The sequence below is a fragment of the Emydura macquarii genome, unplaced genomic scaffold (assembly GCF_026122565.2).
Source record: "Emydura macquarii macquarii isolate MOO-44397 ecotype Brisbane River unplaced genomic scaffold, CSIRO-AGI_Emac_v2 contig_383, whole genome shotgun sequence".
NCBI classification, from domain to species: domain Eukaryota; kingdom Metazoa; phylum Chordata; order Testudines; family Chelidae; genus Emydura; species Emydura macquarii.
Window position 1 is genome coordinate 1876112 of NW_027130520.1, and position 16328 is coordinate 1892439.

Below are 16328 nucleotides of genomic sequence, written 5' to 3' on the forward strand. Positions count from 1 at the left end.
AAAACAAATAGATTAGCCCATTGCAGGGATGAGCTGTATTTCTCTGTGCCTTTTTTTTTAGAGGGTCCTCAGAATACTCCTGGCTCCCAAAGATCCTACTGAGAACATAAGCTAAGTGTATTATCAAATACCAAAAAAGAAGTAAATAATTACTGACGTGGCAGAGGCAGAGCTGTTTACAAAATTGGATGCATCACGTGAGCACATCACAGAAGTGCAAAGGTCTGTAGAGTTCATAGGCCCTATAGCAGATTTCGTTTACAGAGATTTCTTTGGAGATATATTTAATTCCAGAAATATTCCACTAGTAAAAGCTATAGACAAATTGTGTCTGAATCTATGTTGACGATGTGGTCATCTGGGCAAGACCTGCAAGAAGTATAATGCAGCAATCCAGCATGCAATAGTCTTGGAGTTAGTGCTTTATATGCACTGAAATTCCAATTTAATAATTTGCTGAGCAGGAAATGACATTCCTGAAAGAGATTAATAGCAGCAGTAGTGTAGCTGGGCCTGACTGCAAAGCAGGACAGGGAATGCCAAACCCTGAATGCCAGAAAATAGAAAGGTGTAGCTGTGATAATTATATGGGCAGTTTTATATCTAATTTGACAGCTAAAACTTTGGTCCTCAGGATATTACAGAACATAAACATTGCATGGGTGGGACTTCTAACTCATATTGTGGAGTAGAATCACCTAACACAGCTACTTGCTACATGCCCAGTGTTAGCCTTTTTCAATCTAAATAAAAAGGATGCAACTAAAATTGAATGGGTTTGGTACTGTTTATAACATCATAAAGGGAAGATAGGTAGGAGGCTGCTGGCCTGTCTTCCCAGTCTGGGAAGGATCAACACAAACCTCCAACAGTCTCACGTTTTGTGGGACTTTCTCACTTAGGTCCCCCAAACCCTTTGTCCTGGTTGCAGCAGAATGTCTCCCACATTTAGGGCTGCCCAGATAGAGAAGGAGCAATTTGCCCTGGGCTCCCTTTGAGAGGGCACCCAAACTGAGTAACCTTGTGACGCAGTGCATGGAGCCACAGCACCACTCAGGTTTGGCCCAGCCACCCCTCTGTCTCTGTCTAAAGAGGGGCAGATGGTCCATACCTGAATGGCGCTGTGTTCCACATTAGCTGCTTGCAACGTTGGGGGTATGTTAATGCCACACCCAGAGTCTGTTCAAGCCTTTTGTTCAGGATACTATACACTGGTTGCATTAACCAGTTTCAGCAAACCCCACAATAAAACAATTCAACCTAAACCCAACAACTAATTTTCCCCTGACTCAGAGCTTCCTTGTCAGAGCCACCCTGCTCCAGTACTCTTATAGGCTATGTGCCTAGGAGTCCTCCTGTTCCAGGACCTTCCACAGTAACCAACCTGCTTCCTGTAGTCCCCTTCTTCAACTGAGCTCTTCCAGCCTTTACAGGAATCAGGCAATCAGCCAACTCCTTCCCAGATGGGGCTAATGAACCCCTCTACTAGGCCCAAACAACAGGGGCTCTTAAAGGGGCTCTGTCTCAAAACAAGGCTGGCTGGCTCCCGTGATCCTTCAAGGGACAGACCACACCTCCCTGCTCTTGAACCTTCCCTGATCCAAGGGCAAGTTCTCCAGTCTATAATCTCTCCAGGACACAGTGTTTCTATAGTTTGTACTTCTACAAAACTCCCACTATAGTTACTACAGTGTACTCCCATCCAAAGGAATGGGATATGTGGGTCCCAGTCCCTTTGGTGCTACTCTACAGAGGTAATCAGCTGAACACCTCACATCTGGTTGAACCTTTCCACCATTTCATCAGATTGTGAGTGTGCCGGGATAGTACGAGGCTGTGGAGCCCTAGAATCTTACAAACCTACTGAAACACTTTGGATTCAAAGCTCCTCTTTGATCTGTGTGTAACTTACTCTGGACCCCAAATCTGGTGAAAAATCCATTCATGAGGACCATTGCTACTGTCAGAGCCTCTTGATTCTTTATTGGGTAAACCTCAGTCTAATTTGTAAAATTGTCCATAGTTACCAGCACATACTGATTACCGGACTGTGTCTCAGGCAGAGGCCTAAGCTCATCAACAGCAATATGCTCCATTGCTGCCCTGATGAGATTCTACTGCATAGGGGCTCTCCCTGTCTTAGGGGGAGCCTTTTTTTTTTTTTTTTGCAATGTAAGTATCATTTTTCCTGTACCAGTTTTCTACATCCTGCCTGCATTTTATCCAATAGAAATGTTCTCTTAGCTTGGCTAAACTTTTTGCAACCCCAGAATACTTAGCAGTTTTAAAATCATGACATAACCTCAGAACACCCTTCTTCAATGTATCTGTGCCCATCACCCACTGGTCTTTCCCATCCGCTATACAATATTTCATCTTTAACTTTCAAGCTTTCCTACTGTAACCAAAAAGATTTTACTGTTGTATTCTGAGGAGATATCACATTCTAGGGAGGCTGCCTTTGCCAAATGATCTTCCAGTCACACACTATCCTGATGACAGGATCCTCTCTTTGGAAAGCTTTTAACTGCTTGCAACTGTTCAGTGGATGAATCAGGAAATGTTTGCAATTCTGAAAATTATGGGGAACTATGAATGCAATTAAAAATAGATGGGGTGTGGTCCTATTATAACCATGTATAGGGAAGATATGTAGGAGGGTTACCGAGAGAGACAGCGAAGATACGCTTATGTTGACAGTAGTTTAGATCTAGTCTCTGTCTGTGAAAAAATTGGTCCTATGTTTTCACACTGCCATAAATAGAACTAGAAACTGACATAAGTCATTAATAGAATTATCTAAACAGCATTTCAGTAGTATACCATCTCAGATTCAATAGCATGGCTACATGTTAAAGTGTATTCCAGACAAATATCTGGTGATGATGTAGGTGCTTTGTAAAGAACTGGACCCAGAAGGCAACAGGTTCCTCAAAACAACTATTCCTCAAAGATGGGCAAGTCATGTACACACAATTAAGGTGGTAATAATGGTAACGCAGATAGTGGAGGAAACTAGCAATGCCCTTCAGTTGCAATGGCTGTTGTGGTACAATAAAATCTGTCCATAGGACTATCCGTCCTAACCATACTTAGAATTGGTTGAGGAGGCTACTCCTTATCAGAATGGTCCCTTCTGTTTTTTCCCTAATCAGCACATTTCTGTGAAACGTTTTGCTTTCAACAAACTGATTTTTCTGATGGAAAAATGTTCTGTCCGTAAATTTCTTACCAGCTCTAAATACTACTATAAAGGCACAAGTGGACAGTTATGTAAAGAAATATAATAAGAGAGACCAACAATTTTGCAGTGTACATCAAGAAAAGCACCAAAAGGAAACATTAGTTTCCAGGAAAATGCTACAACCTCCAGAAGGCAAGGTTACGAACTAATTTTTTACGTTGCAATAAAAAGGACTATTTGCAGCACATAGATTATTATTTGAATGTGCCAATGGATACATTTCTAAAAATCTCCTCATCTAATACTATAGTATTCCACTGAAATCTCTCTCTTTACCAGCTATGGTATTCCAAAGGTGAATATCTGAAAATAGAACGCAGAATGTCAGTCAAGACTTCAGACTATTTACAGATTTCTGTGAATTTCAGTATGTGATAGTAAGTCTACATTAGAGCTGTTCCAATGCAGCAAATACAGTGTTAGTGAACATTAGTTTGAATTCCAAATGGATATGACCATTTTTATACTTTTTATTATCTGGTGTTTTCAAACATTCACATGAATGGGTTTTTCCATACATGAATGTTTGGAGAATGGCTCTATTCCATGCAAATACCCAGGTAAGAGGACAAAACTCTGTGCATGATCAAAAGTGCTTCCCGTTCACTGTTAATTATTTGCTATTTTGTCATTTATTGTTCCTTAAATTTTCAGTCATCCATTCAGGGAACAGAAACAATACCATGCGACTTCAGAGACTAGTCACATATCACAAACCGTGAATAGCAAATGCCTGACATGGACAACTCACAGACTCAAAATGCTTTATTAACATTATATAGTGGAGAATAGAGCAGATTGAGAAAAGGGGAAAATCATGAGGTTTTTTAAAATTCCTTTTTATTAATTTACATTTCATTTAATTGTCAAAATTTTTTTAAAAAGATCAACTCTATTGTTGGTTAAAATGTGGGAAATTCCACACAAATTGCATCTAACTCTTTTTTGGAATGTCAACATTTTGTTGACATTTCAAAATTCAAAAATTTTGACCAGCTCTATTAATGAATAAATACATTCACAGAAACCAGCATCTGCTCATGAATGATTCAGTGACAGAAAAAGGGCTAAATTAATTGGATCATTAATCTTAATGAACAACTCAACCAGTTTTATTCCACAGCATCAGTAGGCAAGTGGGAACACAGAACAAATCAAAAATAGTAACGGACATCTGAAAATGAAGTAGAACCCTATCTTGCTCTGATCTTTGAGCAGTCATGTGCACTAATCTGCATATCTGGAGGAAAACCAGACCTCACCTACAGAAAGTGAATCAACTGAAAATGAAGCAAAACCAGTTTTTTGATTATACAATGAAACAAATCTTGGCTGAAATCCTGACTCCTTTGAAGTCAATGGGAATTTCCCATTGATTTTAATGAGGCCAAGATTTCACCCCTTGTCTTTAAAGCCACAAGACACAGTATATCTATGGTTCAAGTTGAAGGTAAATGGGTCTCAGGATCAGAAATGTGGGTTTTGATCCTGGCTTTGCCACATATATCTGTCAAGTCACTCAGGCCAGCATTTAAAAACATGTCCACTAATTTTGCATGTCTCTGTTTTTGAATATTTAACCTGAGAATCCTAGGCCCTGATTTTCAGAGGTGCTGAGCATATGCACACCCATTCACACCAATTGGATCTTTGGGGACTTAGTACATCTGAAAATCAGACCCCTGGAGACTCAAGTTGGGCTCCTGAAATTAGTGAACACTTCTGAAAACTTGGGACTCAGTCTCTCCATGCCTCCGTTTCCTCTTCCATAAAATAGTGATAATACTTAGAGTGTGACACTAAATGAAGGTTTGTGGGCCACACAGATCCCCTAGCATGGAAGGTTCAAAGTATTGTTATAAAAACTGTTTTTTACACACATATTTAACAACTGTGTATTTAGCTCTGTAAAGAATTGTAGTTAATCTTAGTTTTCCTTCAGCATTTATGCAGCAGCCACAAGAGAAGCCAAAAAGAGCTAATCACAACTTCATCCCTGGAAAATGTCACTGAATGTGTCCGACATCACAGCTAATTGAGTTTAAGAGAAGACGTGGCAGGTTGAACTATTACAGTGACTGCTCTGCTTAATTTGTTGGTTTCGTTATTTCATTTTATAGCTCTTCGTCATAGTTCGTCTTTGATGTTCTCTCTCTTTTTTGTTTATTTCTAGTAATAGAACATCTGTTCTCCACATAATTAGGAACAGGCCAGATAATGCAATTAGGCAAACATTTTCTAGAGCATGAATTGTCTTCCTGGCAGGAATGTAGCTGGTAGAAACACTCTGTCTTATGCAGTACGAGTGATTATTCACTGATCTGTGTGAGTTAGATGTGGTCTAATAAAAGGCTACGTGTATTTTTCTTAATGATGTCTACATAAATTTGGCTCCTCCTGGTGGATAATCTGTTAAAACACATCACCAAGCAAACATGGTGACTAACAGCATTAGTGTGGCTTGTTGCTTTTTCTGACTCAAGAGAATAATATTGCATGGATTAAAGAAATTATGTAAGTGGCAAAATGAGGATTAAAGTCACTGCATAGTGGTACTTATAGAAATGGGGGTGGAGAGGTTAGAGTACTAGGGAGTGAAGCTCCCTCTCCTCTGCCAACTGCAAAGAGACAGCTCACACTCTTCTCCCTGGCCTTGGGAAGTGCTGCTTCCCTTCCTGTATTACTCAAAAATGTGGACCCAAGAGACCCTATAGTGGCTGAGGTATACTAATAAGTGAATCACAAACTTTGTCTCTATAAGCCGGTAACAGGAGGTGGCTTACCCTAGAAGACTTGCAAAGGTTTACCAGGGGTTTCCCTTTAAATTGTTGGAAAACTCCCCAGAACTGCCTGCTTTAGAATGGCACAGATACAGCCTTCCACTCAAAGGACTGACACTCAGACAGTAATTACTTCAAAACCAAAATGTCTCTTTTTTAAATGCTAATTCTTACAATTGGATTCTTAAATTGAAAATCAACATAATGTAACAAATGGCATAGGTCACTTGAGACAATACAGGACACCATAAACTATGTAACCTAATGCAATGCAACATAAAATATAACATAAACCATAAAAATGCAATGCAATACTCATAACACAACATAACCTTTCCTTAGCACCTATTATAATATTAAGGATTCTTATTGCAGCGCTGTGTGGCAGACATACAATGTTTTAACAGATAACATAGAAAGAAAAGAAACTGTTATATTTATATATAAAGCCTTAATACAATGTTGTATTAGAATACCAAACCTATTACAATGTAACAAACAAATCCCTAATATGTACGTATAAAGAAACATTATAATAGTACACATGTAATAACATTACTACACAATAACGTTCTATGAGTATTGATCAGGCAACCATAGAATGGGTGGGGGTAAGAGGTCATTCAGGCGCAGGCATCCAGCTTTATTTACAATCACACTCATACATTCCTCATCCTTAGAAGAGCCATACCTACTTTCCTTTTTCTTGATTAAATCTCTCTGACTTGTCTCAAGGTCCTTCTGCCGTATCTGCTAGCTGTTGTATGATGCTGCTGCTGCTGCTGCTGCATCCAGGTGTCCTCTCCTGCTCTTCCAACCATACAATCACCCACAATCAAGCCTGTCAGTTCTCTGCATTATATATGATTTCTGATTCTTCCTGATTGGTTGCTTTCTTAATGTCAATAATCAACATCGCCCCTCCCAGCGGGACGATATCTCTTTGAACAATCAGTTGTCCGATATGCTAATTAGTTTTACCTGTTTATCGTATTGGACCTCCTTGAGATCCTCCTTCCTACCAAGCTGACCCCTCCCTTCAGGTATTTAAGAGTGACCTTGATTTCACCCCAGTCTGCCTTTCTGCTATTGTTCAGTTTATCCTAAAACCTCCATTTTGTTTCTCTCTCTCTAATATGACATTATTGCGGCTGTCATTTTAGATTTCTGGCCAAACTTGCTCTAAACTATCACTATTTATTACTAAAAAGCTTTAAATCTAAAACTAATTATATTTTTATACATGCCTAAACATTATGATATTGTCACCACCTTTGTTACGCTAATTAGAACAGATAAAATCCATGGTGTTTTTCTCCCCCTCTGCCTGATTGTCAGCTATGTGGCTAAATGTTGTCTCTGGCGCTGATCTCCTTATATGGATGAGAGCAGCTTGAAAACCTCTTGTATCACATGGGCTAGCGAGGTGAGGTCTTCCCAGGGTTGGACATATATCTGCTTGGCTGGCAATGCACCTGCATGGCAACAGGAACTCCTTTCATATACATTTCTTCTCTTGCCCCCATTCTCTTTCCCTAGCTGCATCAAAACCAGGTGATGCAAAGCCTCGTCACCACGTAACATCGAGACCAGTGACAACAGCTGCCAAAATTAGTGTGCTCCCCCTCCTATTTGGATCTACATTGACCAGTGATGTGCACTCTCGTTACATGTTTGGAACAAACTACTATGGTGATTTCTGTAATGGCAAATATTTAGGGAAAATGGGAGCTTTGAAATTGACTTCAGTAGGATGTAAGTCCAAAAGTATAACAACAACAGAGGTATAATATGTGAACTGAAAAAAAATCCTGTCCTCAACCTAATTTTTGGCAATCGCATAGTTTAAGTAGGATATATAATACAATGCAGGGCCACATGCTTCTCAATTCAGGAAAAACCCATGTATTGGCTGGTAAAGTATTTCCTATACAATTTGTGAGGTAAATCAGGCAATCCTGTTTGTTCTCTTCCAAGACACAAGAATAAAGTGACAGTCAAAGACATTGAACTTCAGTCATTTAAAAACTGATTAAAGGAAGTACTTTTTTACACAATGTGGTACTGATTGTCCATAGGTATCACTGAGGCCAGGACCTCATCCCAGTCAGATATAAGATACAATTGGAGGAGGCTAAGAAGAAACTTGCCCTATCGGCAGGTTATTGCATAATTGCGCACTCTGGGTTTTCTTGTATCTGTCTCTGAAGCATCTGTTACTTGCTACTGTCAGACACAGAGTATTGAATTAGCTGGATCATTGGACTGATCCATTAGGGCAATCCCTATGTTCCTAAATTTGACCAGTCAGGGGAAGTATCTGGAGTAAAGCTGTGGAGGGAGAGTCAGAGACATCTCTAGGAGACAGTAAGAGTGACTCATGGGAGGCCAAACGATCAGGCTCATCTGCTCTGAGTTCTATCACAGGCAGAAAGATTGATTGGTTAGAGATTCCAGTTTGGGGCTTTTTTCAGATTTAATTTGGCAGGTTCTGGCTAATTCACTGACAGTGTCGTTTGGCTCTAGGAGGTAAGATAGTTGTAGTCTAGGAGACTTAATCGCTCCATGAACGGAAAAAATGCTTTTGAAGAATTTTAAAATATATAAAAGTCTGTCATTTTTTAAATATGCAAGTCCATCATAGGTGTGCGCAGCACATTTCATTAGGGTGTGTACCCAGGGAATTTTTGGGTTACACTGGATTAAAATTGACTTACCCTCGCTGCCTTACTCTCTGTTGAAAAATCTCACTGTGTCATCTGTTTTGGCAGCAGCTAGCGACGTCTTGCCCGCTGCCAAAAAAACTACCGGGGTCCTTCTTTTCGGTGTCAGCTTGCATCACATTAGGGTTTTGTCGAGACCTGCATTAGGGTGTGCTTGGGCACATCCGGCACACCCGTACGCACGCCTATGAAGTCCATCCTGGATTTTTCAAAATAGATCACCCTAATTATATGTCGGTGACAGTGTTTTCTGCCATTAAAAGGCCACCATGTACCAACAGTAACCACAATTTTACCTGTGGTACTGCAGTTTTCCTCTACCCTTACAATAGGAAATAACTGGAATATTGGAGAGATGCCAGTGTAGTAAATGTGGGCAAATTTTGCCTTTTTAATGGCAACCACTATATATAACATAGCTGTTATATTATGTATATTTTAAAAATAAGTAAATCCTACACTCACCATGAGTTTGGAGGTTAAACATAGGGAAGGTGCAACACAATTCTCAACAGAGAGATCATAGTTTGCATGGTATGCAGCATGCTATGCTTCCAGATCATTGTCATTTCATAGAAATGCCAGAAGCTGAGCTATAGGGTATCTTTGTATATGTACTGAATTCCAGGGGTACTGGAACAATTTTTATAGTGGGGGCACTGAGAGCTATTGAACCAAACTGTAAACCCTGAATATAATAGAAACCACTTCAAGCCAGGGATGCGGCAGCACCCCTAGTTCCAGCACCTATGCTGAATTCTTTTCATTTTGCTTTGAATTTTAAAAAGCAACTAGATATTCACAACCTTGAATTCATATCTTGGAATGCCTTGAGTATATTTGGCAGCAAAATGCAGTCAGTCTTAAGAAAAGGGCAAGGGAGGCTGCAGTATAATGCAGTGATGGGACTGTCATTTTTTCAAATTTGTTACAGTTGTTATAAACTTTGGCCTAACTAAAATAATGCCAAATATTCTAAAAGCAGAGGCAGTCTGGAAAAGCTAATATAATCTACAAGTTTTAGTATGGCATATGACTGGTTCACAGACATCAAAAGACTCATTTGTCAAGAACATATTTTTCAGCACTGCTGCAAGACTTGAAATTGTTCTGCTTAGTAAACCTGCTTTTCAGTTGGAATCAAAGGAAGTTCAAGGGTATCTGATAATGATTTTAGATTTCCTTGACCTGTAGCCTATTTTTTTAAGACTAAAACTTTTCAATTCATAGACCAGTTATTTTGGCCTTTGAAAAGATACCTCCTAAAAATGACATATGTGGAACATCTGTGGGTTTCTTTTTAAATCCTTCCCTCCATTTGCTTTAGCTGATGTTTACTTTAAAAGATGCATGTTCTTATAGATATGGACTTTCCATTGTGTTTAATAAACAGCTTTCTAGAGGGAATTACTGGAAGACTAATTAATATTGACCTTCAGTGTCGTCAATTTGTTATGTGCCAAAAGCAGAAAAAGGCCAAAGGTGAGCAGGATTTTATTTAAATGAAATTACTTGTGTGACTAAAGTGATCAGGATGTAGCATGAGAAGTAATTTTTTAACTGTTTGTTCTCACCATAAAAATTAACATTAATAGTTGCATTGTATTCAGGCAAAATAGGTATTAAGGGCTGAACTTCTAGACAAATATAATATGTATTTCCCAGAATTAGTTTAAAAATGCCAATGTTTCTAGGGAAATTTTGAAATAAAATTGTTTTGTTTGAAATATATGCTAGAGGTCTCATGCTGCCAGTGCTAAAACATCCTTGGAATTTCTAAACATTATAGATAACAATTTCTTAACTCAAAAAGCGTTTCAGCCAACACAGGGGAATTCTATATTAGACCTAGTCCTAACAGATAAAGAGGGAACTGATCACAGAACTAAAATTTAATGGTAGCTTAAGTACAAGTGATCATGACTTGATGACATTTATAACATGCAAGCAGAATGAAGTCCAGACCAGTAATATATCTGCTTCGTGTTTTAATAGGCCTTAGATACATAAACAGGGGATTCTCAAGTAGGAGTAGAGAGATTTTTTTACCTCTATGTTTGGCACTGTTGTGACGGCTGCTGGAATTATATGTCCAGTTCTGGTGCCCACAATTCAAGAAGGATGTTGATAAATAGGAGGTGGTTCAGAGAAGAGCTAAGTGAATGATTAAAGGATTAGAAAACATGCCTTTATAATGACAGACTCAAGGAGCTCCATCTATTTAGCGTAACAAAGAGAAAGCTAAGGGGTGACTTCATTACAGTCTGTAAGTACCTACATGGGGAACAAATATTTAATAATGAGCTCTTCAGCCTAGCAGAGAAAGGCATAACACGCTCAAATGGCTGGAAGTTGAAGTTAAAAAATTTCAGACTGGAAATAAGGCAAAAAATTTTAACAAAGAGAATTGGAAAAATGTACTGAGGTTCATAGCAGATTCTCCCTCACTGACAATTTTTAAATGAAGAGTGGATGTTTTTCTAAAAGATCTGCTCTAGGAATTATTTTGGGGAAGTTCTTTGGCCTGTGCTATGCAGGAGATTGGATTATATGATCACAATGGTTTCTTCTGGCCTTGGAATCTATTAATTCCCTCACTCAATTTTTTTCATTTTTTTAATTAAAAAAACTGAAACCAATAATTTTTCAGGTTTAAAAAAAACATGTTCAGTAATGTTTTCAGTAAAATGTTTGGGTTTTGGGGGGAAAATTGTGATTTGGTTTTTTAAAATCAATATTTTTTGTATTTAAGTTTTCAGTTTGGGGGGATTTTCATCAAAAACTGGAAAATTTCCACATTGAAATAACATTTTCTTTAAAAAATGCTTAGATGGAAACATTTTGACCAGCTCTAGTATTTCACAACTGTTTGGCCAAGCTCTGAAATGAGCAACATTGTAATAAACAGTATAATAAAGGCTGATCTAAGGTAGTGATAAAAAAACATTAAAAGTCCTTTTTATTTTAAATGTTCTTTTCATTTTGTCTTCTATATAAATAAAGACAGAAATTTAGGACTGTGAGTTAGGAAATGTTCTTAAAAGACTACCTCACAATCTTGTCCTGAAAATGCAGTTAATAAATCAAACATATTCATTGTCACTGAGATGAGCAAACTAGAGCTGTTCAACTTGAATAGATTTCTGTATCCCTCAAATACCTAAGCTCGCTTTACCACATTAAACCAATGTGTGCTGGCACAGTTTTATATCACTTCTAGACTGGCTACATCCATGTTTCCTAAAGTGATTTCAGCCATGCAAGCACAACTTTTTAGGACAGGTTCTCCTGAGAATTATGACAACTAAGATGGTGGTGCACAGCATATCAATGAAAATGATCTGTAGTACTTAATTAGCAAGCAAGAAAAATTAAACTTTTCTTGGACACTCTTCTTTTCCTGTTTAGCTCAGTTCCCAGGTGAAAGGAATTAAGGGTAGAATCATATGACAAGGCTCAGGTGATTAAACCAGGGTTGCTGTGGGATAAGAGGAGCCTTTGGACAATAGAGAGGCAGATAATTCCCACATGTGATATTTAATAACCATATCAAATGGTGGGACCATATTGAAAATATTATAAATAAATGCAAAGAAAGAATCAACTTACTTAAAAAAATATGTCTGGAAACTCCTGGGGAGCAGACAATAAAATGTAATGCTATAGAGAGCGCTAATCAGACCTATTACTGAATATGGCTGCCAGGCCTTTAGATCAGCACTGAAAACAAATCTGAGAAAACTAGTCTGTATCCAAGCACAGGCATGTATATAGCATGTGGTGCCTTCATTTCTACGCATCTATGTGTAAAGTAAATAACAGCAGGAGAAATGCCTATCACTCTTAGAATGAAGCTCCTAGATATAACTTTTGGGCCAAAATACTAGGCAATAGTGAAGATGGTAACACTAAGCTAATATATAGTGATTGTTGGGAATTAAGTGTAGACTGGGTGGGACAAAAACTCAAATTTCCTCATGTAGGTAAAGAAGTGGCTAAAGGATCTCAATGAAAAGAAAGACCTAAAAGAGGCTATAACTATAGCTATGGGAAAATACTCTCTCACTGGAAAGCCATCCCCCCTAAGATAGACATGGAATTATTTAATAAAATAAACAAAAGGAGAAGAATCATAAATATACAGGATACAGCAAATCAATCTGTGAAAAGCCGGGACACTACTGTCAAATGTATATTTACTGTTCCTATGAGGAAGGATCATGTAGAGTGGAAACAGCTTTCTGTGTGCCTGTATTTGGAGTCAAGAAAGCTGTAAGGCGAACAACTTTATCTCTGTCTTTGTGGCTGAGCTACCAGGGATATTGCACATTAACTTCGGTCTTACATGTATAGGTAGATGCCATGGCCATCCTGTTTGATTCCTTCTCAGGGTTGCAGGCACTGTACAATGGCAAGTCTGCCAGTAGAAATGATATACTTAATGAACTATTCCTGCTAACAATTGAAATGGCACAATTGGTTGTGATTATAGCAATAACATGGATCCTGCTGCATGTAGGGATAGTAGCAACGAGTTGGCAGACAGAGGCAATAAATGCTATTAAGCCCAGATAAGATGACCTAGAGATCCTCTTAAGCAATTTGGAATTTACACACTTAATAAAAAATGAGCTAAGGCAGGAAGGCAAAATATGTGGGTTCATGAAACAAAGGGGAAAAAATTCTGTAATTTATGCCCAAAAGTTGAAAATGTTAATATGATCCAAGGTTCTGGGAGGAAGAGTGAAGCGGCTCTATTCAGAATTTTAACAGGTCATTGTGGATTAAATAGTAATATCTTTTTAATAAACAAACATAAGAATGTACTATGCAAAACACTTCATGTTCCAGAAACAATAAATCCTCTCTTATGAAATTGTAAAGACTGTACCGGTGGAAGTGGGACATTTATTTATGTGGAAAATTCAGAAGTCTTAGAGTAACAAACTTTTCTTTGCAACACCTATCCAGATTACAAGGAAAATGGGGCTCAATGAAAAAAGATATTCTACAGTTTTTTAAGAATACTGGGAAAGGTGAGTCATAACCTATCTACAAAATCCAGTGAATGATGGACATAGACCCAGGCAGTGAGTCAGTTGTGCCATAAAAATGAAGAAGAAAAAGAAGAAGAGAGGCAAAGCAGAGAGGCTCTGGGGAGGGTAGACTTGGGAGTCAATGTTTCATTAAGAGTAGGATTACATAGAAGAATCAGAGTAGTTGTGAAATGTAGGGCACATAGCCTAGTTGTTTAGGTTTCTCAGGGCCAGGAACCCATAGTAGAGGTTGGGTGTGGGTTCAGCTTATGCTGTTATCCTGTGGAAAAAAAGGGGGGGGGGGGTGAAGGTACTGATTAAAGCCCAGGAGAGCTGGAAGACTGGTGAAAGAGGACAGACCTTCAGAGGGAGTGCTGTGCCCAGTAGAAGAGCCTTGGAGCAGAAAATTTGGTGGGGTTTTCTGTTGGACTTGGAATTAAACCCCAGAAGAGGTGGACTTTTTGACTTAGCTGGAGGGCTAAATCACTGGAGTGACCTGGTAGTGCTGGGAGCTGACGAATGAGTGAAACTGAGACAGAGTCTGATGCTGGATGTGTAGAGACCTTACTACATGTTTGTATGTATAGATATACTCAAACTAAATTTGGGCTAGTTTGAGTGCAACTCCAGTGAAGTCAATGGAGTTCTACCAGTTTATATTAATTGAATACACAGTCAAATTCACATGTGTGTGTATGATGGAGATTAAATTAACACTGACATTTTCTTCATACTGAATGTTATCAGCTGACAATTCAACAGATAGCTAGAAGTTCTTATATATACAAAGCAATGTAGAATGCTGACCTAGATAGAACAAATAAAACAGGAGCTAGAGCTGACTGAAATATTCTTGATGAAAACTTTTTCTTCTGAAAGATGCCATTTAAAACCAAAATGTCTTGGGGGGGAGTCTCTCTCTCTCTCTCTCTCTCTCTCTCTCTCACACACACACACACACACACACACACACACACACACACACACACACACACACACACACACACACACACACACACACACACACACACACACACACACACACACACACACACACACACACACACACACACACACACACACACACACACGGTTAGGGCTCTCATCTGTGATGTGGGAGGCCCGTGACTGATTCAGAGAAAGGACTTAACCTAAGTCTTTTAAATCCTGGATGAGTTCCCTAACCATGGCCTATTGCCTATTCTGGCATAGGTATCTCAGTCTCTCTCATCTTTTTTCATTTCAAAAGGTCTCATTTTCATTCTGACGGGGAACACAAAAGAACCAACAACTTTGAAACCTCAACATTTTTCATGAAATGGAATTGTTTTCTAGCTAGCCCTAACAGAAACAACATTTGTGATCCTGTCACAGTTAGAGTAGCCTGCCTTCTTTCAAACCATTCACCACCATTACAACAGTTTATTTTCAGACAAAGACAGGTGATGGAATAGCAAAGGAAGCAGAAACAGTCAAATGGCCTCTGTCTCTTGTGATGGTTCAGTTCCTTTGTTCTTCCTTTCTTTCTCTCTCCTCCTCTTCCTCCTGGCTGTCTATGCAGGCAGTAGCTCTGACAGTTGTTGATAGGACAGATAGCTCCAATTAGATCTTCAGGGCCACTGACATTTATCCATTTTTCAAGGAAAAATGCAGAGCAGTTATAAACAATTGCAAAGTTCATCTTGAGTTTGTAATAATATAGATACCCAGTTGGATTTCTTAAGTCAGCCGCTACAAAAGAATGATGTGAATCTCTGCGTTCACAAGCATAATTATTTTTATCTATAATAAAAGAGGGGTAATAAAAATAGTCCAATAGAACAAGAAAAATATCCAAAAAACATAGCAAGAGAAGAAAAAATGAAAGGCAAGTGGTAGTAAGTTTTATGAGTCTTGGAGTTGCATGTCTGTTTTCGTATTCTAAGGTACACCACGTGCTTGTTTGTCACATCACTGTACCAAAACAGTGCTCTTCAGGGTCACATGAAGACAACTTTAATAATTATTTGGATGTTAATAACCTTCTTGATTAATAAAAAGGAATGAATCCTTTCTCAGAAATCTTCTCTTTTTTTACTAATATAAATTAACATGGATTGAATATCTCTTTAATTGGAACACACATTGTACTACTGCAACTCCACACAATACTAGCTCCCACTGGTGTAACCTGGGCTGGATCAAGCCTTGAGTGTTTAAATGACTATCCAAACTATAATTGCTGTATGCCACTTTCTATAATCTCATGTTTGGGTATTCTGTATTTTCACTGAAGTTAATATTTTGCAGAAAGTGAGGAAGGACTTAGATTTTGTTATTAATTACAGCACCTTTATTAATTAATTAGTGAGCGTGAACTCTTAAGAGACATTTGAAGATTGTTCCCATATGGGAACACTTTGTTACAAGAAATTTTAGAGAAAATTTTTTAGAGAAAAGTAATTTTAATGTAGGCTCTAGGGCTAATATGGGGAACCTGTTGTACAACGAGCTTACTAAGCTGTTTCTCTGGCATTCTCTTTGAAATTGTTGTATTTTTTCTATT